Raw genomic sequence first — 21,462 nt, forward strand, 5'->3', positions numbered from 1 at the left:
TCTGGTGTCCGTCACTCAGGAGTCTGCCAGCACTTTGCCGTCTCATCTCCGTAACGTGATCCATGAAGAGGATCACGTTACGATCACGATCAGCAGGATGTCGTGACTACACTAGTAACTTATGCTACGGTTGCTGCAATGGCCCCTCGCAATGTGCCCGTGCGTCACTTCCAGCAGCCTGTTCACCGCCCTCCCCCTCCCGTCCCCTGGACCACCACTGCTGTCGCTAACCCGTGGGGCACGCCGGACAATCGCCCTATGTGCTCCGCATGTAGGCATCCCGGTCATGTCGCAAGGCTCTGCCGCCGCCGATCGCAGGCGTTCGATGATTGCCGAGCGCCCTATGTGCCGCCTGATTCAAATGCCCCTTACGGACCCTTCGCTCATCACCAGCTCGCTCCCAGACTGATCGCCGTCCTCGCTTCCAACGCCTCCGATCACCCTCCCCACGTCGCCGATCGCTTTCACCTGTGCGTCGACGACCGGTCTCTAACGAAGAGGGAAACTAGACGACGCAGTTCCTGAGGCAAGAACTGCGCAAGTGTCGACATGCCGAAGTCCTCCTCCTTTATGTGCCAATGTACAAAACCTTTACCAAACCTTTGTACGTTCTAAAGTAGAGTACGCATGCGCCGTATGGGATCCTACTCAGACTACACTCAAACTCTTGAAGCCATTCAGAATCGCGGAGCACGTTTCATCTTATCGAATTATTCACGTCATTCCAGTGTCACATCTATCAAGAAAACCCTAAACTTGCCTGACCTTTCGTTGCGTCGAAAGTCATCTCACCTTAGCCTTTTTCATAAAATCTATTATTATAACAACGAGATGAAGGAAGTTCTGTTTCATCAACCTCATTACATATCTTCAAGGACCGATCATCGCTTCAAGGTAGGTCTACCTTCTTGTCGCACAAAATTGTGTAATGACTCTTTCGTTCCTAGAACAAGTGTCGCATGGAGCCACCTTCCCTCCACAATCGCCAGCATAACTGATCACAACTAGTTCAAGATCGCTTTACAAGACGCCTTGTAACATTTTTTGTTTGTTTGCTGCGCGCCTTGCCATTTTCCCCCACTCCGTTCTGTAGTGCCTTTGGGCGATGAAAGTATTTTAAATAAATAAATAAATAAATAAATAAATAAATAAATAAATAAATAAATAAATGTCATTGATATATTTATCGAAGATGTCGTTACAGTCGACCTCGTCGATACCGGTGCCGCTATTTCAATTATGGTTGCCAGATTTTGCCGTTCGTTTCGTAAAGTGACGACGTCTCTGTCCGTATTTTCGTTTCGAACGGCGAGTGCTCAACCCATTTGCCCTACCGCTACTTGTGTACTGCCCGTGTGACCATACAAGGCGTTTTGTACAAAATTAGATTGTGGCGTTTTACGTGCCAAAAGCACTTTCTGATTATGAGGCACGCCGTAGTGGGGGACTTCGGAAATTTCGACCACCTGGGGTTCTTTAACGTGCACCTAAATCTAAGAACACGGGCATTTTCGCATTTCGCCCCCATCGAAATGCGGCCACCGTGGCCGGGTTTCGATCCGGCGACCTCGGGCTCAGGAGCCCAACACAACTGCCACTGAGCAACCACGGCGGGTTTTTGTACACAATTCAATTCATAGTTCTTTCATCGTGCTCCCACGCCGTTATTCTCGGATGCGATTTTCTCTCGCGCCACTATGCCATCATCAATTGCGCTCAGGCTGAGATTGAACTTTTCCACCTAGGTGACCTGGCCTCCGTCGATGCTCATCCTGCTGCAAAACTTGTGAACGAACCTGTATTCCCCCGTGCTCTTCAGCATTCGTACTAGTCTTCTGTAGTACCATATCCTACGGGACGGTCTTCTTCATGCCCTCTCATCACTTTGTTTCCCGAAAAGCGCTTCCTTCGCCCTTTGCAGCTCTTGACCTTGCCGCCGGTGTCAGCACGATGCCCATTTACAATAATCTTTCATCGCCGCTATCACTGCTCCGCCGCGAATGCCTTGGTTACGTCGAGTCGGTCGATTCAACACGAATTGTCTCCATCCTCGACGAAGTGCCTTCTACTGCCGTCCATGAATTGAGTGCCCTCTCCGTACCCGACTGAACATGGACTGGTGCGTTCAGCCCATTCATCGCCGAAGATCTGACGCGTTCGCAGCGATCTCAACTACTCGCAATCCTTCAGCCGCTCCGCCGTTCTTCCGACATTGCGCAAACATCTCTTGGCCGTGCATCGACGGTCGAGCACTACATCGACACTGCATCTCACTCACCGCTTGCGACAAAGACCATATCACGTGTCCGCGATGGCACGGCGCGCCATTGCAAACCAGGTCGGTGACGTGCTCCGTCCAGGCGTCATTCAACCTTCCCAAAGCCCATGGGCTTCTGCCGTGGTCCTCGTCACAAAAAAAAAGGCGGTTCCGTCCGCTTCTGTGTTGATTTTCGACGGTTGAACAAGATTACGCTGAAGGACGTCTATCCATTACCACGCATCGATGATGCTCTGGACTGTTTATAGGGAGCTGAGTTCTTTTTTTCGCTGGATTTGCGGTCAGGCTACTGGCAGGTTCGGATGGCAAAGGCCGACAGCCCGAAAACGGCGTTTGTTACACCAGACGGCTTGTATGAATTCACCGTCATGCCTTTCGGACTCTGCAACGCGCCTGCTACGTTCGAAAGAATGATGGATAATGTTCTGCGTGGCCTCAAATGGAAATGTGCCTTTGCTATCTTGACGACATTCTGGTGTTCGCCCCTGATTTCGCAACGCACCTGCTCCGCCTGCAGCACGTACTCACTTGCTTGACCAACGCTGGCTTGCAACTTAACCTGAAGAAGTGTCGATTTGCTGTTCGTCAGCTCACAATTATAGGCCTTGTCGTGTCAAGGGAGGGCATTTGCCCGGATCCTGAGAAGCTACGCGCTGTTACTACGTTCCAAAAACCTACCACTATGAAAGAGCTCCACAGTTTCATAGGCCTCTGCTCTTACTTCCGGTGATTCGTTCGAAACTTTGCGTCAATTATGTCGCCTCTCACGCAGCTCCTTGGTGGCGCTAGAGATTTCTCATGATGGTCTCCAGCGTGTGACGACACCTTCACAACCTTGCGCCGTCTTCTCACGACGCCACCCAATCTTCGCCATTTTGACCTTGAAGCGCCAACCGAAATCCATACCGATGCAAGCAGTGTAGGCCTTGGCGCTGTGTTGGCACAGTGTCAACCTGGCCACACAGAATACGTCGTCGCATACGTGAGTCGAACGTTAACCAAGGCGGAGACCAATTACAGCTTTACAGAAAAGGAGTGTTTGGCCATTGTGTGGGCGCTTGGCAAGTATCACCCATATTTATACGGCCGATCGTTTGACATAGTGACCGACCACCACACTATGTTGGCTGTCGGCGCTCAAAGATCCATCGGGCCGCCTTGCCCGCTGGGCATTGCGAATCCAGAAACATGACATCCACGTGGTTTACCGTTCCGGGCGAAAGCACTCAGCCGCTGACGCGCTATCCCGATCGCCGCTTCCCCCGAAGGTCAGGGACGACTCCACCTGCGAGTGTACATTAACCTCTCTGGACGTTGACACTATCGCTGCTGCACAGCGTAATTATCCCTAAACTGCATCTCTGCGCGACCTTCTCTCGGATACGTCGAAAGTTCCGGCGTCACGTACGCTTCGGCGCCAAGTTCCTCGTTTTGCGATTCGAGACCAGCTACTATATCGACGCAACTATGCCTCAGAGAGACGCACCTGGTTACTCGTAATTCCGAGAATCTTGCGAACAGAGCTCTGCTCCTCTTTCCACGTCGACCCTCAATGTGGCCGCGCGGGAGTCTTCAAGACCTACGAGAGACTTCGCCTCCGCTTTACTGGTGGGGAATGTACAATTTCGTTCGAAAGTTCGTCCTCTCTTGTCATGAGTGCCAACGCCGCAAAGCGCCACCGCACAACACCGCCGGTGAACCCCAGCCTTTACAATGCTCATCCCGACCCTTTGATCACGTGGGCATAGATCTCTACAGGCCACTTCCGTTGACTCCTACCGGCAACAGGTGGATAATAGTTGAGGTAGACCATTTAACCCGTTATGCGGTGACCGCTGCTCTACCAAATGCTACAGAGCAGGAGGTCACCAATTTCATACTTCGCCGTTTTCTCCTACGTCATGGAGGTCCACGTGAACTTTTAAGAGGAAGCTTTAGTTCGGGCCCAACTCCGACGTGGACTATTCAAATACATGTAAAACGCAAGGACGTTTTTCTAAGATAACCCCTAGATCAATTTTAATGAAATTTGTTTTATTAGAGAAAGAATGTTAAATAATAGGGCTTGTTGGAAGCGGAATTTCGATTTAGGGCCCGAAATTTATTAGAAAGATCTTCAAATATACGACCGTCTGAAAAAAATAGAAGCACGAAGTTTACAAATTCATAGCTCTGCATCAAGAACAGGTACCGTGGTTCTGTAAATGGCAACCATTAGATAATTCAAAGCTGACAAATTCTATATGCGCTTTTACATCTTACGTGAATTTATTGCGTTGGTTACAAGGGTTCTGCAAAAGCTGTATTTCTATAATACTAGACTATTTTATATTCATGTGTAAGATATCAATTTTGTCCGCTTTAGATGTACTATTATATGCCATTCACAGAATTGTATCATCCTTTTTTGTTGTTGAGTGACGGAGTTGTAAACTTGATAGTTTCGCGATTTAAAAATTTTCTATTTTTGCCGATTTTCAATAAAAATTTACAACCTAACTCGAAAATTCGAAACAAACAGTCACTAGATTTTAAGTTTTCCTTTTAAATGCAACAAACCTCGTGAAGTTTGGTGCAGTTGTTGCCGAGAAAAACTAATTCTCCTTTTGCATGTGTTTAGCTGGGGGCACTCGAGCTAAAGCTTCCTCTTAAGCGACAAAGTCATCTTATCTGAAGTCGTCAAACGACTGCTTGCTGAATGCGCTATTGTTCATCGTAAATGCACTGCTTATCACCCACAGGCTAACGGTACCAGGGAACGCTTTAATCGAACTCTTGGGGACATGCTCACCATGTATGTCTCACCTGATCACTCTAACTGGGACCTAGTTCTTCCGTTTGTCACTTACGCCTACAACACCGCGACTCAGGCCACTACAGGATTCTCACCCTTTTACCTTCTTTACGGCCGTCATCCTTCGCACACAATTGACACCATTCTGCCCTACCGGCCGGACCCATCCGAATGCTTGCCGATCTTGGAAGCTGCCAGACACGCCGAGGAATGTGGCCAGCTCGCCCGCCGATTCACCTCGAACGACCAGAACCGTCAAAAAGCCGTTCACGATGCCGAGAACTCGACTCCCGCTTTCCTCCCGGGCGCTCTCGTCTGGTTGCTAGTGCTACACCGCACGCCTGGGCTCGCTTGAAAACTCCTTCCGAAGTACGACGGGCCATACCGCGTTCTCGAGCGAACATCACCCGTTAATTACCTGGTTGAGCCGCTAACGGCGCCGTCCGACATGCGATGTCGTAACCGCGAAGTCGTTCACGTTCAGCGTCTCAAGCCGTACCACTATTCTACTATCCTTCCAGAAAACTATGTCGATAGGATGGCGCCTTTATTTCCTCGGGGCCATTGTAAGGAAGATAACGAACGTGCGCACAGAGTGAGCAGCATCGGCAGCATCAAGCGCGCAGCAGAGGCTCGAGCTCGGTAACTGCTCGGTGCATCCTAGAACCGCCAGTCGCTACGAACCCCAATAAATCTCCTTTATATATGTCTATTGCCCAATTTATAGCTGAATATGCTCTACGGTTGCAAGAAAGAAGATGTGCCATCATTTGGGTCTCTGTTCAAAAAGTTAGAGTGACAGATGCTTCCGTGGGCATGCGCGAATATATGTTTTCGTGCAGGGAATCAGTAAGTTAGTCAAGGCCACTAACGTATGATGAAAAAAAATATATTTAAGGGCAAGTTTGTTGTTCAGGAAAGTTCGAGCTCGAAGAAAATCACCTGATGAAGTTCTATCCAAGAATTCACATAATTGACGCGACTCTCTGTTCCTGTGCTCTGGAAAAAAAGCACGAAATACGAACAAAACAATAAAGCACGCCTGCGTTCCTGGACTGGAGCACCGTCATGGCAAGTTTGCACGAAATATACACGCATACTGTCAATATAAGATGTCATCCTTGACGATATGCATTGTATACTTACACTGGATGCAGCAACAACGTTACCGATGTTCCATGTGGCGTACATCTCATAAGTAACGTCAGCAGCTTCGATGGAAAAATGCGAAAGCATACTGTAGGCATAAATGAGAAGTCGTGTACCAGCGACGACAGGGGATTGACACTTTCGTTAGACTTTAATTGCGAGAAACCAGGGAGCGTCAGGAAAACAAGGCAAACAAGACATGGCAAATATAAATTTATTCCCCATTCCAATTCCAATTTATGCATACGTGTGTTTGCTGAACGCTGGATTACACTTCCAAAATGCAGGAACGTGAGAAATAGTCATGTTCACTAGACACGGTATCTAAATAAAATATGGCAGTGCATACGCCAGTGTGATAAGGCAGTGCTAAAAAAAAAGCTTTCGCTTACCTGAACGCGGAACTTCTTCAGAGCACAGTAGAATTGACGTGCTTGGCTACGTGATAAGCAATCTACACTCGCGAAAAAAGCACCTAGTTGTACGAAATAATGGGCGTAATTTACATTGTTTCACGGCCTGCAGCAGCAGTGAAGTTGTAGCTGGTCGCGCGTCTAGGATGGGCGATATTCTAAAGGCTCTTTATGACAGCGCTTTCGTCAAGCGCGCGCTTGGTGAGAGAGCAGAAAAACATACGAAATTAGATAGTTGAGTTATCATAGCACTACTGCCTCGAGGGCATACCATATCTCTGGAGTGCGGCTTCGTTCTTATCTGGCTGCTGCGGCAAACGCCACCGCGCCATGGAGAAAGGATTGCAACAAGAGCGGACACTCCCATAGGGCCCAGCGGCCCAATTGACTGCAGCGCACCAAGCCGCCGGCATTAATTTCAGCATTGTGCTCCCGCGTTTTGAGTGCTAGCTGGTACGCGTCACGCCGGCTGCGCTGTTCTTTTATTTTTGCTTCCACTGCTCGAACGCGCGCGGTATTTGTGCTAAATCCTTTGTTAAGCAAAATTGATTGCGAGCGATCTTTACAAGCCTCCATCGAATATATATGTGCCTCGCGCAATTTCATAAAGACGCAAGATGCCTCGTGAAATGAGGAAATGTTTATTTTTGTTCCATATAAATGCTTATTGCGGGCTTTTTTTGCATTCATCCAAAGGTGGCGTAGAGGTAGAGCATCCGCCTCGCGTGCAAAAAAGGGCCGTGCTTCGAATCCCCGTGCCGCGCAATTTTCCGCCGGATTAAAAAAAAAAAATCCGCGTGTTGATGAAATTGCATAAAGAGGCCTGCAGTGCGGCCTGATCCTGGTGACCAGAATCGGCAACGCACTCGCCGAATCGGCATCGCCGGCGGAGCTCGGCCGTGGAAAAAGTAGTACCGTGGTCTGCGCGGTCTGCCTAGCGAGCAAGGTTGGCTCCCTAGTACTAGCTTGTGTGACGTTGCTCCAAAACGGTAGCCCTAGGTGCTCCTTAACGTTTTGTCAAGGGAGGCTGGGCATGTGGTGTCTGTGGCAAGCTGTGTGTGCGCATGCACTGGCATTGGAGCATAAGCACTCGTGTCTTCGTGTTCTAGTGCTTGGGATTCTTTTTTGAATTTTTCATGTCGGACGCATTTATCATTTACTCAAAATATTTGTGGTAGGTGACCGTGACTAGCGCTGGCAAAGGGTGGCGTTTTCGTCTGATGCAACTGTGATGATATCGGCGGCTCGATTGATAAAGAGATACGAACACATTTAAACAATGACAGTTACGCTAATTCCGACCTATTCCAATCGAGGCAATATGCCGAAAGGAGGGCCGATGAATTTGGGGATAAATATAATTAAGCTCAGTTCACAAGGTATAATTGAACGTGAGATATGCCGGCTCACAGGAAAGTCTATAGCTGCGGTCAACCGAATAATCCAAACATGCAGGTATGAAGATGGCCGACTCAATGATGCAGCCCGATCGGGACAACACCGATGCACGTCGGAAGAGTCCGACGTTCTCATTGTTGCTGCAGCCGTTGCTTTTACTTTTTAGAGCGCCGGCCAGATCAAGACAGTCATCAACCTGTAAGCCAGTGACGAAACAATTAGAAGGCGCATGCGAGAGGCTGGTCTTCGTGGATTTGTCGCGGCACAAAACCCACGCCTTACGGAGCGCCACAAACGCCACCGCCTTGAATGTGGCAGGGCGCATGAGTGCTGGACGACTGAAGAATGGAAGGAGGTCATATTCTCAGATGAATCGGCATTTTCATATAGATGGGACCAAGAGCGCCAGGTATAGAGACCATACAAGAGCGGGTATTTTCCTTTTCTTTCCGATATTTTAGGTACTACAAGTTCTTCGGACGCGCAAAGGGTATTTCATCCGAAAAGACCATTATCCATTCCCTTCTTTTCGTGTAGATACGAATCTGGGTATGTTTCCGAGATCTACAGCAGCGGCCGCTATGCTGTCAACGCTTGGGGAGGAATTAGCAAAGAGGGCCTCGGTCCGCTAATCCGACTGTCCCTATCGCTCACAGCGAAGTTCTGGACTACCACTTGTTGCCAGACGCTCTGCACGGGCCATTTAAAGATGACTGCTACTTGTTCCAACAAAACCTGAGCCCGGTGCACACCACCAGAGCTGTGCAAAAATTTCAAGAACGTAGTGCTGGCGTTCTTGGCTGGCCTCCGAAAGGTGCAGACTTCAATGTTACGGAGAACGTGTGGGGCTCGATGAAGGAAAGTTTATCCAAGCTAAATCTGGGAGGCGCCAGCGCCGACGAGCTCTGGCTCGTCATAACACGCGAGTGGAAGCGCCTTGGTGAGAGGAGGGACTTCGTAGATGCGCTCTACGAGTCAATTTTACGCAGCCCACAAGCTGCGTTTCACGTGGACGGCGCATTCAATAGATATTGATAGCGGAACGTGCCAACCTCTTTAGACGAAACACAGCTTGTCAGGATTGGGGGCTCAATCCCATCGCCTGTAACCCTTTGTCAAGATTGGAGTCGGGCATGAATTGGAAGGTAGCTGGCCGATGCCGTCGTCCAACTTATCCACGCTGAGCACGTTCATGAAGGGATGGACTGCTTCTCATCCAGAACGAGGAATATGGGTTTATTTACAGTATCTACATGCAGTTCATCAGTCTAACATCACTGATAGATAAAGAGCGTCCTGAGCAGCCGCACAACAGCGGTTTTTAAACAGTTCTTCTTCCCTGGATGAGGCAAAACGTTCGACGTCATCGTAAACAAGCCGCCTCTCCGCGGGACGGTTTACACACACACGTACACACTTTCACTGCACTCAGAGCGGACCTTCGCAATGCGGCCGTCGTGTTGTCCATTGTCCTGCGTCCCCATAGCCAGATGGTCACGCCCGACCACAGCCGGCGCCTCTGAATTCCAGAGCGGAGCTTGCACAGTGGCCTCCGCCGCTGCCTATTGTCTGGCGTCTTGGTCGGCGCGTAGGAGGGGTCTCCAACGACGTTCCCGCGGGCTCAGTGACAATAGTTCGTCCGCCGAGCCCGTTTAGTTAAAATGGCGATGAGGCTAGAGCGTAACGGTGGCGTTCCGAGACAAGGTTGCCGCTGCTGTCGCAACAGGCAGGCAAAACTTGCACTTCAGCTGGCCTTTCTTGACAAGCTTCGTTTCGATTCTTTGTTTTCTGTGGAAAAAATAAACCCAGTGTTCTTCCTGTTATTTAGATTTGCTATGTTCTCCTTACTGTGTTTCTTTGCATTCAACTCGCACAGCCTACCCTTGATTATAATTGTACCTCTAAGCAAAAGAAAATGAGTATCTACGCCAGTAAACGCCGACATGCGACAATTCGCAAGAATACTCGCTACGAATGGCCCAGATTTCGTGAATGACTGGCGCACAATATATGCGAACCATGTGATGTGGTGCGCCAATGAATGACTGGAGTCGTGAAGAATTCATTAGAGTGCCCTTTGCATGAAGTGATTTCGTGCGCGTGAAGTTGGCCTTGACGAACGTGCCACGTTATTTCATTTTGTAAAATCTTTTATTGCCACTATCACAGACACACCCGTTAAGAGGGGCCATCTAATAGTGGAAATTGTCATCGCATAACGAAGCTAGTAGTAACACGTATCGGGAGATAATTTAATAAGAGATAATACTTCTCAGGACCAGCTAACGCGGTTGAAAAATGGGCAACGATGCCGTTTTATCCAAGCCGCCTCACTAGCACGTCATCCCGCAAAGCATTGCTATCTCCCTGACGAGATGCAGGCTATGGCGAGAATACGCTACAGGGGATCCACAAGCCTTTATTTATAGATTGCGGTGCATGCTGTGCTACGGACATTCATTCGCTCAGCGCCCGTTGCACAATCCTAAAGGGCACCTAGCGCTAGCTTTTTGGAGCAAGACAACGCCTATCTAGATGCACTAGGGAGCGAAACTTGCTCGCTAGGGAGACTGCGCATGCCCAGATCTTGCCTGTATATACCCGCCGGTGCGCTCCGTCGACGAGCAGCTGCGTGTCGGGCGTGCCGAATTATTTTGGGAGCACCTGTACTATCGGCCAAAAAAGTAAACGGACCACGGCTCAAGTGGCCAGAGCGGATGCAGGGCCACACCGGGGCGCTGCTATCGCGCTCCGCGCGCTGACGGCGAGAGTGCCCCGAGTGACGCCAGACTTCGCACTCACTCTCACGCGGGGCTTCGTCATGCTTGATAAATTTCTAGTGCACCGTTCGGTTGCTCTGCTGCTGACGGTCGCAACGAAGGGGACCGTGCGTCGCCGGCAGTCCAGCACATGGCGCTGTCGTGCAGTGGCGGGCGGCCGCAGCGCATCAAAGCGCGGCACTTAGAAGGAACGAAGACCCGTTGTGATTGTTGTTTTGCTTATATTCACCTTGTGTTTCATATTAGTGCCTGTCGCTGGCCTCCACCGCTGCTCGATTTTAGGCAGCATAACGCAAGTAGCCGCAATGGCGGCTACGGTGACGCGCGCTCTTTCACGTCCGCGCAATAAGTTAGATGGCGGGAAGCGCTGCGCAGACGTCCGAAGCTATAGTGGCGGCGCTCTACGACTCGATGCCAAGGCGAGTAAGCCAAGTCATCGCGGTCGACGGCAACTTTTCATCGCACTGAGGACCGCTTCAAGCCATGGAATGCTTCCGTGAATAAACTTCCACGACTATCTAGTTTCTCCGATTCGTCTTCCCAATTATCTTTTCCTGGCCGTACTTTTGTAAAGTTTCATAACGGCCTACGCATTGTAGTAGCTAACTAAAGCAGTTTTCAGAGGCGCCACTCATGTAAATAGTAAACCCACTGCTGGAGACACTGCCTGAAAAGTACCCTTGACAAAAAAGCCGTGCCCTCAGTAAAGCTTCGCGCCTGTAACTTGTCGGGCTGTCATGAAAAAGCGCGCATCACTATCCCACCGTTGCTGCTAGTTGTGTTATGCAGCCTAAAATGGAGCAGCGGTGGACGCTGGCAACATGCACTAATGTGAAACACAAGGTGAACATGAGCAAAACAACAATCAGAACGGGTCTTCATTCCTTCCGAGTCCCGCGCTTCGATGCGCTGCGGCCGCCCGCTACTGCACTGCAGCGCCATGTGCTGGACTATCGGCGACGCACGATCCCCTTCGTCGCGACCGTCAGCAGCAGAGCAACCGAATGCTGCGCTAGAAATTTATCAAGCGTGCCGAGACCCCGCGTGAGAGTGAGGGCGAAGTCTGGCGTCACTCGGGGCACTCTCGCCGTCAGCGCGCAGAGCGCGATAGCAACGCCCCGGTGTGGCCCCGCAGCCGCTCCGGCCACTTGAGCCGTGGTCCGTTTACTTTTTTGGCCGATAGTAGATGGCCACAAGCTCCTATATGAATGCAACTCCAAGTGAAATGCGTGCTTGCAAAGTCTGTCTTCAGTCATTCAGAAGAAAGAATTTTCGAGTTACAAGTTCCTGGCATTTGAGCTCCTTGGCGTTATCTTTTGCGCGTTCTGCTGGTGCATACAACGCGATCCCGTATTATCACTCTTGGCAATTGCTCGTCGCGTTTTAGAAAAGCGTGAGCACTGAAAGAAGACAGTGCTGCGGGGCCATAAAAATTGTCACAAACTTGTCGCAGTAACATTCAGTACGCGACAAAATGTCACCACGGCCGTGCTGCTCTTCGCTGCGTCACGACAGGCGCGGTGAGCGTGCCTCATAAGTAACAAAAAAAGTACCGAGAATAATTTTCAACAACGTTGGCCGTCACAGAAAGCGCCATGAACTTGTAGGTTCATTAAAGCGCCAAACTTAACTGCGCACCACGGTCGAGCTGCTTTTCGCTAACCGCGTCAAAGCGCCAGGCGCGCTGTCTGCGCTTGAGAAGTATCCCAAAAAGTAACGAATTAGTTGAAATTATGTCGGGGGCCAGAGAAAGCGCCAAAACTTGTCGCAGTAAGATTCATTACACGCGAAACGCGGTCAAAGCACCCTGTCGGCCCACCATGTCCAAAAACTACCGAAATAAGTTGAAATAATATTGGGGCTCATAGAAAGCGTCCCAAACATCTCGCATTGCGATTTATTAGTTCAAATTAACTGCGCCACGACCGCCGCAATGTTTTTCGTTAACTGCGCCATTAGTCTAGCCTAGGTGCCATGCCGTAAGCCTAACTGCCTGAAACGCGTCGCCGACCGTCGAACAAAGTTCCTCACCTTGCCGTCTAATAGCACAGGGATGCCATATCGAAGTTCAGAAGGAACGCAAGAATTCGCCGGGAGCCCACCAAAGCAGGTTAAACCTAAAAATAGAAAAACAGGCAGACGGGTGAACGAACAGGCCAACGCTCTACGCATGCGTGGCCGGTCTCTCTCGCTTCGGCTGTGTGTCTGACGAATGACGCATGCATCTGGCTCGTCATTCGCCGATTCGCCTGTCGCTAGGCAACGGAAGTAAGCCAAGGCAAATATGCGTGGTAGCGAAGCTTCCATAGGAGCCCATACGTTCAAAACATGGCGGTCCATCGGCGGTTCATGGGGCTTAGCGTCATCTGTATGTGGTGGGAACACTTCCGGCGGAAGAAAAAATAATGTGACGCCATGCCCGTTAAAAGCAGAAGTGACGTCATTTTGTTTTCGAAGGCGCGAAATTTCTTTTGTTGTCCTTCATTTGGAGCTATATATTCAAATGCCCAGCCATTCGACTTCTTGGGCGTTTCGAGCTTTCAGCGTGGAAAGCGATGCAGTAAAAGGCCAGCCGCACGGTTGTCGAGATCGCATCCCTGCACAGAACACACTTTCTTTGGAGGCCGACGAAAGCTCTAGGTGTAGAGTGCTGATCCTATTGCCGGATGCCAAGCCCGTCGGCCAGCGCACTCGCACGAAAACAACTACACAATTATCTGGCGGTCGTAACTCACTACTTTTGACTGAACAGATTAAGAAGCGATGAAGCTACTCGCGTCACCAAACTCAGACAAACTTCGACAAGCAAGAAAGCACAAACTGAGGGGGGTGTATTTCAACAGGTGAACTTTACGAGCGCGCCTTTCTGCCCATTTCAATACGTGCACTGCATTGTGAGTGATAGTGGCGTCAATGCCCCCTGTAGCGATGGGCGCTGAAAAGAAATGCATTTATTAATATTAATAAATTAAATTTATGTTTTCTTAACTCGTCACGAAAATATAAAATTGACAAGGAATTTTATTTTCGTTGAATGAATCAAACTGTGTCTCGTTCGAATTAAAAAACGAGTTTTTTTTTTTCCCAATGTTTGTTCCCCTCCAAAGGTAGTCGCGCTTCAATCACTGCTCCCATCACCCCCCATGCTGATGTCGGTGACAATCTGTACTGAACCGCTTTTCGCCCGAAGCTTCGCGACCTATTTGAATCGACCTTCAGTAAGCAGCAAAGTTTAATTTATACGCAGATATTTTTACTTTCGCCAGGAAAGAATAAAAAAAAACCAATCTGTTAATCTCATTTCACATTCTTGTTTTTTCGATGCTCGCGGCAGCAAAAGGTCGGCATTAATTCTATAGCGTGACGTATTTCCTGTTGCCACTTTTTGCCGAGTGTCCCCTCTTGTTGTATTTCTTTCTCTATAACCGCGCTCCCTCCGCCTGTTCGCGTTGCCAAATTCTATGAATGCGTTTTAGGAATACAAGAAAAATGGTAAGTAAGCTATTTACTGTATTATTTGTTGCTACTGGCTAGCCAACTTTGGAAATAGTTTCATGGAAGCGCTTACAAATGATTTCCACACATTTCATTGAGTTGTAAGCATTTTAGCGGGCTGGCATTGCGTCGTATGGCCAAGGTCAATTCACATGTTCGCGCAGACAACACTGAAATGCGGTTCCGAACCAATGAGCAGCGACATCAATTATGGTCGTGCGACTGAAGCGCGACTACGTCTTGCGGGGCAAAACACTAGTTGATGAAAATTATGCATTCAGTAAGTCACCAATGGAAACATTTGGAAAAGTACAATGTTATTAGAATAAGAAAATGTAAAGTCGCAGGCTGTTTTCGTCCATCCCCGAATAATTATGAGTACTAAACTGTGCAGGCTTGCTGAAGTTTACTTGTGGTGATGCGGGCTGAGATACGCCAAGATCCTATAGCCATATTTGGTACTGCAATGTGTGTAATTTAGCACTCTAATTTAGCACGCTTATGCGTAACCATAAAAGGTTATAGCAATATATATGGTACAACCTTCTGAGATTTGATCAAGAACTTTCATTAATATGAAAAAAAGTATAGGTGGCACGTGTGCTGTGTTAGTGAAGATTAAAGTGTGGTTTTGTGAATAATTTCAATGTAATGTTGAATTTACCTTAACATCAAATTAACATATGCGTGTTTGTACTACTGACACATGCACATGTTACTTAGTTCAAAATGTGGCTGAACCCTTTTTATGACTTCACGGAAAACTGTCAAGGCTCACAAGTGTAAGGCGTGTCGTTATAGAATGAGGTAGTACTACCTCTCCATCTGGCACGCCGATATCAATGCGTGACTGTCCACGTACTTATCGTTGGTGTATTGGGCTCTTGGGGCCCGGCCAATGACCTCGTGATGCGGCAGGTCTGCTGCCGGTCCTACCTCAGGTTATTCAAGAGCTTGGCCGTCAGCGACGTGATTTCCGCATCGGGAGAGGTCTAACAGCCCCACGTCGCCCACCGTTAGCGCTCCACTGCTGGCGCTTCAGCCTCTGTACATGAACGTCTGTGTCTGTTTTCCTTCACCCTCTCGTCTTGTACTCTCTCAACTTTCTCTTCCTGTTACGTATATTACCAACATTTTAATAAAAACTGAAGCCTGGTAATTGCCTACAAAATCCAGTGCACCGCGAGATCACCGTCATATTTACATGTGCACCATCCACGTAACCAAGTATCACGAGGGACAGGGAAGACAGAAAGCCGTTTTTTCGGTTGGTGGCAGGGCATCCTCTTTCCCCCTTTCTATACTTCTCCCGCGGTCGCCGCGTCCCTCTCTCCTCATCACAAGTGACTCTGCTGTGCACATTTGGAGTATCTGGGCTTTGCTCCGGAGCGGCCAGACGCCCCCGGTTCTTTAGCAACCTTTTCATCCGATGCGTTCGATATCGGTTTAGGTGATCTGAGCGCAGGGATTTCCCCACACTTTCCTCGCTGAGCACATCCACGCTCGCTGCCAGCCGAAACTCCTCTGGTCCCGGCACTCATCTCATCTGTGTCACTCATCTGTGTCCGGCAATGTCATTGGCTGGCTTCATCTGTTGCTTCGGTAAGATGACATGTCAAGGGTAGCAGCAGCTCACAAATTCTTGACGAATGCAAGTTATAGGCGAGTAGATTTACGTCATGCGCAAGACGTGATCAATATTGTGGTCAATGTCGTACTTGCGAATTTAAGTGGCACCTAATGAGTGTGTGATGGAGATGCATGTTTTATTATTACATTGTGCTCCACTTTGTTGTTTTTCGTTCTTGTTCTGTTTTTGCATCGTCTCCTTCACTCACTCCACCCCCTCTCTATTAATATATTTCTTACTCTTCGCCCACTACATCCATTTCTATGCGCCCGTTTCATTCAGTAGAGGAGGCAGGCGTTGTGCCCCGCTGGTGTAGAACAAGCAGGACGCGTAGCATTTAACATCGAAAACACAAACGTTAGTTGACATATTTGGGATGCTTGCCTTACTGGAGCTTTACTTTTCGTTAGAAATGCATGCGTCTGACCGGGGAGTAGACAACCACACTCTAAGAAAGAAAGGAGTGACCCTTGCTCTATTAAAGCGCCCCTGAAACGGTTCGGGAAAGTTTTGTAGACGCGTAGCATACGGCTTAAGGTAATCGTTTGCACCCCAATTTGTGTGAAGTGTCTCATATTAAGAGAGCTACGGACGATTACAAGTTACCCTCCTCCATAGCCACGCATTCTCTCCACAACTCGTTCGCCAAGTGATCGGGGCTAAGCTCCATCTTCACTGGCTCTGCGTCATGATGGCACGTCGCGTCTACTTCCGGTTCTATAGGAGCGAGCGCGCGAAGCCTCCCCAGCCTCTCCGCCAGCTGATTGGCAGTCGGCCCCGAGCGACAGTCATCGAAGCAGCGTGCGTTACGAGCATTCCGTCGCAGCACCGAACGTGTCTTGTATTCCGGTAACCACAGGCGGGCTGGGCGTTTCGACGGAAAGGTGGAGGCATAAACTCAAGTTGATGAAGCAACTTTAACGTAGACATATGTGAGCTGCCTGATCGGTCACCACGGTCCAGCCACCCGTTGGCGCAGAGCCTAACCAGTCAAACAAAGAGCTCATATTGCCGCTCATGCCGCTCATATTGCCGCATTGCCGCTCATATTGAGCTCATGCCGCAATGACGTACGTCACCGAAGAGTCAACAGAGAAATGGGCAGTTTTTTGTGATTCTGAGGCAGCTCTTCACAGTATCAAGTCTGCATTACATCACAGTACTTACAAGCAGATGATATTTTACGTCAGAGAAGTGCACCACCATCCTCTGGAAAGAGGGCCCAGCATTATATTTCAATGGATTCCTGCTCAATGTGGCATCGTCGGTAACAAACTAGCTGACAAGACTGCCCGGTCTGCCCAAACATATACCCAAACGCGTGCTATACCTTTGGCGAGGTCGGACGCTGCCAGGCAACTTCGCCTGCTTGCACGCAAAAAGTCACAAGATCTCTGGAGTTCAAGTGCCTTCAATTGCCGATTACACAAACTGGAACCCGCGCTACGGCTACAACTACCATCTACCCTTTCCCTCGGCGAAACAACCTTGTTGTGCCGCTTGTGGCTGGGAGTGGCGTTCACGAACGCATACTCCTATCGTTGGGAATGGCCGAGCGCCCGATGTGCGACTCCTGTGGGTGCGAGGAAAGCATCGACACCTATTGTGTACCGACCTTCGCTACGATGTACAATGCCTCTCTCTGCGGGCACTCTGCGGGCAACTTTACACCGACTGGACTCCAGACTGTTCACCGAGTCAAAGATACTCGGAGCGTGGCCACACCCGTCAGTGGCACGAAAAGCAGTTCGTGCACTAGTGGAATACTTGAAGTGCACTGGCTTCAGAGACCGTTTATAGTGTCCCTCCCAGACGCAATCAGTGCTTACTCTCTCCCTTTTTTCCTGCTTCTATTCTTCCTTTTCGCCACCCCCAATGTAGGGTAGCAAATAGGGTGCTCTTCTGCTTCACCTCCCTGCCTTTCCTGTCCTTGCTCTCTCTCTCTCTACGAAAACTTTCAGTAATATTTTTAAATAGCTGCTTCGAAACAAAACGATGGTTCATTCCGAGACATGGCAACTGCGAGGTGACAGGTGATACAAGGTAATTATAGTAACTGTTCAACAAAACTCTATTAAATACCTTGTAAACTTTTAACCTCGGCGGGCTCATTGAACTTGGCCATTAAAGTCAATCTCTATGGAAATCATAGGATACGAGTCATTTCATTTTTTGGATCCGGAAAAAGTACGATTGTTCGCGGAACCTTGATACTACGAAATTCGGCTATAAGAAGGCGCGAAAGCAAAACTGGGAGGCTACCGCGCGCGCATAGCGGCGGTTCTCGAGGCCGCGTTGTGCTGATGTCAACCAGCGGAAGGCAGCCAGTGTGTTGCGGCCCTTGCTACTTGCACAATTTCCTTTTATACGAAGTGAATTAGCCATTGACTCTTCAAATTACGTCTGTAAGCTATGCTGTGTGTTAATCCAATAATATTGAAGTGCTCAAAGTTATCAGTAATCACTGGCTACTCGGCGTAATTCTTAATATTTTTCAACTACTCATTAATTGTCACTTCAATAGTTTGCGCTGGCGACGCGGAAGAATGATGGCAATATTTGCCACAGTTGAAATATAATATCTCCCTCACAATAACTCTTCATGTACTTCATACCCTTAACTTTATGGGTTGTATATACCCGACAACGCCAAACCTGCAAGATCACGATCACAAGTCACTATCGTTATGACCTATTGTTCATCTAACTGCTTGTTTATGACATTTCCGTCCTATGCAACGACGGCGCGGAATATAAAGGCAATCATAGTGAGTCAGTAAAGACTTTATTTGAAAACAAGGTATTGACGGATGACCTTGTTGTTAGGCAGCCACAAGCCCCTGGGCCCGGGCGGCTTCTTCAGCTCTGTCGATTACCTTGGCCTGCATGTCAGGGTCGGAGCTGAGCAACACGGCCTCCCACTGCTCTGTACTACTTATTTCGTGATTTGTGTGATTTTCAGCTGCGCACGACCACATAATATGGAATAGATCCGCTTTTTGCTTACAATGCTTACAGGAGGGCCGAGCGGTCCAAAGCCCTACATCAGAAATTCCAGGCCTTCAAAGACGTAGTCTATGTCAGCGCAGCAGAATACATAGAATGCAATTGTATGTCCCTTGCAGTGGTGGACTCCTCAGGTCAAATACGCGCTGGTGGTTCAATTCGCACCAGAAGCTCCGAAAGAGTGGAAGAGGCGGCTATCGCTCTGGCAATAGCCTCCACACATTGTCATTACATTATTAGCGATTCCAGAGCAGCAGTACGCAATTTTGCGAAAGGTCGTGTCTCGGCTCCCGTAAAACATAGTAGACACCAATCAACACCCACGACCAATGCAGATCATTTGGGCACCAGCACACTCCTCCCTACCCGGCAACGATGCCGCCCACACCGCCGCTCGAGAACTCGCCAACCGAGCACCCGGACGGCTCACGCTAGGATCAGGGAGGGATCGCATGGTCAGTTACCAGGAAATAACTCAGCACTACAGGTTAGCCAGGGCAGTGTACTCGCCAGCACACAAATCACTTAACAAGCGACAAGAAGTAGCTTGGAGGCGACTTCAGACGAACACCTACCCCAACCCCGTAGCCTATCACTACTACTACCTAAATAGTAAAAAGTGATTTGCAATTACTTGTGACTCAGACATCTGTGTTCCTAATTATGACAGTTGAATTACCATTAGAAATACATTTTATTTAGTATTCATCAAGTTAAGATGTCTAAATAGTCGAGAACACTGAATGATGAGCAGTATTTCGACCATGTCTCCTATACATTCAGAAAAAAAGATGAAACTGATTCCTAGAAGCGACAGTGAATAAACGAATACTACCAATGTCATACTAAACAAAGTGATTCGTCATCACTAGTGACTCACGTCTACAACCTTCTAGTTATAATATTTCAATTGCCATTTTTATAACTTTTCATTTGATCTCCATTACGCTATACTGCTTGAATGTACGAACACATCAAACGTAACGTATCACTAGTGATCAGTAATGACTCGGCATAGTCAATTGAGAATGGTAACCAAAATGCTCATGCAATAACTTTTTTATTGATGCCAATGACGAGATGCATGTGTCAATGCTACCGCCACTGTCATAAAGTCATTTGTGATCACTAGTGATTAGGTTATACTAACTCATAGCTATCATTGAATCAATGTTTATCTTATTTTTATTTCACATGTATTAACGTATACTGTATAAAATGACAATATCAAACTGAGCGCATCACTAGTAATCACTAATAAGCGGGCGTAATTGGTCAGCAGCGGTAAGCAAAAAATACTTATTTAATGACTTTTGGATTGATATCAATGGCGACATACATGAATAAAAGCTATTATTGTCATAGTAAACTAAGGGATTTGTGATCACTTGGAAGTAAGACCTCCTACTCCTAGTTATCACAACAAACTGCTTGAATGACCTTTCTGTTGACATAAATGACGCAATGCTATATGAAAGGTATACTCGGCGTTACCAGTTAGCAATGTTAACCAAAATCCTCATTATCTTAAGGAGGAGGAAGAAAGAAAGAGCGAAGGAAGGGATGTTAAGCAGAAATGGGTTCGCTTTACTGCCCAACTCTGGGAGAATGTGAGCCAATGGCCTCAATGACGAGGTTCCCAGCAAGCCTCATTGTCGAACTGCTGATTTTACCTGCATGAAATTTCATTTGATATCAATGACAACACAGATTTGTAAAACCGAGAGAACTATGCTTGCTGCATGTCAATAGCTAGCGATCACTAGTTTCTATAGGCCTTTATATCAGTTATGAGTTGTAATTAGTTAATTTCTCAGTAATTCAGTGTAATAACTGCCTGATTTTCATAAATAAAGCTAGAACGTAATGTTTATTTAACTCAATACAAAATAAAACTTTTTACCATGCGCCGAAATTTGAGAAATACTAGCGGGCGCAGCCGGACAGAATGCGTAAATATCATTTAATAAAGTAATTCGGTTCGCTCCTTGTTGCTGAATCCGGCAGCGTCATCTTTGTACATCCTTGTACAATGATGCAAGAACGTAGCGAGAGGCTGAAGAACACAGGTGAAGCGACTTGGCCCAGTTCGAAGCGTGGGTGGCCATATTCTCCGTCGGCGGAGGCACCGGCAGTCCGGCTCATGACATCAGTTCAGAGTGCGCGCCTATAGTTGGATGCTCGTGTGAATCAACTGCGGAGGAGTAAGCGCCCCTTTTTTCTAAAGTTGTACCCGACTATAGTCTGCAACATTCTGAGTGTGATAGCCTAAGACCTGAGGAGTTTACCGTGCAGGGGCAAAAAAGCCAACCTGCCCATTTGATAGTGCATGGTGGTTTTGTGAAAGGTGAATAAAATGCCTTTATATTCCCCGTACCCATCCTGCAGACCTGCGTCCTCTCTAGCGCGCAGGTTTAGAGTTAGAGCGCGCCACCCTAGAATAATATTCTAATAATATTTGGGGTTTTACGCGCCAAAACCACTTTCTGATTATGAGGCACGCCGTAGTGGAGGACTCC

At 48.2% G+C, this 21,462-nt stretch overlaps 1 protein-coding gene across 2 annotated transcripts in view; it reads right to left on the bottom strand.

The window, feature by feature from the left end:
* Positions 1 to 6,905, bottom strand: part of LOC135903203 (cytochrome P450 3A8-like) — a 63,900-nt gene extending 56,995 nt beyond the window's left edge. Inside the window, exon 1 of one of the 2 annotated variants that reach the window (XM_065433610.1) lies at positions 6,614 to 6,905. The gene's annotated coding sequence lies outside the window, so the exon portion shown is untranslated. The remainder of the gene's footprint in view (positions 1 to 6,613) is intronic. The other variant, XM_065433609.2, reaches the window with a different exon arrangement.
* Between the last annotated feature and the right edge of the window lie 14,557 nt (positions 6,906 to 21,462).

This window comes from Dermacentor albipictus, chromosome 2 (assembly GCF_038994185.2).
Source record: "Dermacentor albipictus isolate Rhodes 1998 colony chromosome 2, USDA_Dalb.pri_finalv2, whole genome shotgun sequence".
NCBI lineage: Eukaryota > Metazoa > Arthropoda > Arachnida > Ixodida > Ixodidae > Dermacentor > Dermacentor albipictus.